The sequence below is a fragment of the Oryctolagus cuniculus genome, chromosome X (genome assembly GCF_964237555.1).
Source record: "Oryctolagus cuniculus chromosome X, mOryCun1.1, whole genome shotgun sequence".
Classification (NCBI taxonomy): Eukaryota; Metazoa; Chordata; class Mammalia; order Lagomorpha; family Leporidae; genus Oryctolagus; species Oryctolagus cuniculus.
In genome coordinates this window covers 120466745-120468732 of record NC_091453.1, presented here as the reverse complement: position 1 = coordinate 120468732, position 1988 = coordinate 120466745, and the positions used below count along the sequence as shown (strand labels likewise).

The following is a 1988-nucleotide window of genomic DNA, read 5'->3' as shown; positions in this document are numbered from 1 at the left end:
TAGATTTATTAGCATATAAAGCAAGTTATTTTTATAAATGGTCAGTTCAATTTAGGTTTATCATAACCAAGAGAAGCAAAAGAAAATAAAGGAAACCTATGTGACTTACCCAGAGGTTAAAATCAAATTGCCCATGAAGATTATAACAGTAATTCTAAAAATAGTAATCCATGTAAGTAAGCATAGACATTACTTGAAAAATATTGGAAGCAGCAAAAGTGCAAGTACTGTGATCTACAGGAATTTCTCCCTCTTATGGCAATCTACACTGAGTCCTCCATAATTTGTTAAAGTAACCATTTAGGTGTTCTTGAAGCTTATACATTTGAGTGGCTTTTTTTCCAAGCAAGCAAATCTTGGGATTAGTGTCTCTCTGAATGTCCCTGTCTTCCTATATTTTGCAACGGCAGTTTATCTTCAATAAATAAGAGACTTCAAATAAGCAACTTCAGTCCTCTTATTTTATCTGAAAGGCATTGATTTTAAATTTCTTGAGCTTGTTCTTGCTGTAAGAACAGGAGTGATGACTTCCATACACTTTGCATATAAGAACTGAATCGGGAAGCCATGACTGTCACTACAAGAACTCCACCAAGTTCTCATGGCGCGCCTCTAAGAAACACCACCTCTTGCCTGTAGCTGGGGAGAGGAAAAGTAATCAATATGATGTAGTCTCTTCCACAGCAAAATAAATCTCTAGGGGGAAATACAAGAGACTTTATCAGAGCTGTATCTCAGAGAAGGAAGAGAATCACTCCTTCTCTGCCCTGTTCTATCTTTCTGTTTGTCCTAAGGGGTAAAAAAACATCATAGTCAAGAAGGATCAGAGCTTCATAGACTGGAGATGCAGCAGCCAAGGAATGGAGAGAAATATAACGGGAAAATAATCTATACTCCTGGTGGAATACTTGTGAAGAGCACAGTGCAGAGACTCAGATGCACCAAAAGCCCGAGATATAATCAGAAGTATAGAGAATTCTCTTCTCTTCCACAGCTTACCATAACATCCTCAGGGTTTCAGTATAAAAATAGTGGATTGCAGGTGAAAAAGCTGCAAGATGTAGACTCTCTGGGGAGCATTATTTAGAAAAGCAGAATGTCAAGAGTGGAAGTAAAAACAAGTATACTAGAGGAATTTGAAGTCTCTGGCACCTGTAACTACAGACAACATTAAATATAAGCTAATTCTTAGATGGATAAAAATGCCTAATAATAAAGGCCTATTTACTTCAGTTCCTAGTACCCAATGTATCATGTTCTACATTTAACCAAAAACTACAAAGCACACAGAAAGGGAAGATACACATCATACACAGAGACAAACATGGCCAAAAGGCAGTCTGAAAAGACAAAGCAAACATTAGACTGATTCTGTTAATATCAGGCAGAAAATTGTAAATAACTATGACTAATGTATTAAGGCACCTAGAATAAATTATGTTTTTGTAAAAATTAAAGACAAAAAGAAAGGAATGGAGGAGGGGGACTGAGGGAGGAAGGGAGGAAGGGACGGAAATATGATTATCTTCTTAGAACTGCATCTATAAAATACTTGAAATCTGTTCTCTTTATACTGATAAGAACAGATACTACACTTGATCTTAGCCAAAAGGCCAAGAAGCGATGTTCTCTTTATATTAATAAAATAAAAAAGAAACTACAAAACAGCCAAAGAACCATTAACAAAAAAAAAAAGAAAGAAAAATAGGAAAACATTCAAGAACAGATGGATAAAATCAGCAGAGATGAAAACTCTAACACAGAATAAAACAGAAACCTTAGAAATCAAACACATTTTTTTTTTTAAACTTTTATTTAATGCATATAAATTTCCAAAGTACGACTTATGGATTACAATGGCTTTCCCCCCGTACCGTCCCTCCCACCCACAACCCTCCCCTTTCCCACTCCCTCTCCCCTTCCATTCACATCAAGATTCATTTTCGATTATCTTAATATACAGAAGATCAGCTTAGTATACATTAAGT

At 35.8% G+C, this 1988-nt stretch overlaps 1 pseudogene; it reads right to left on the bottom strand.

Annotated features, from left to right (window-relative positions):
- Positions 1 to 1503: 1503 nt before the first annotated feature.
- On the bottom strand, positions 1504 to 1625 carry LOC127487119 (U2 spliceosomal RNA; annotated as a pseudogene).
- Between the last annotated feature and the right edge of the window lie 363 nt (positions 1626 to 1988).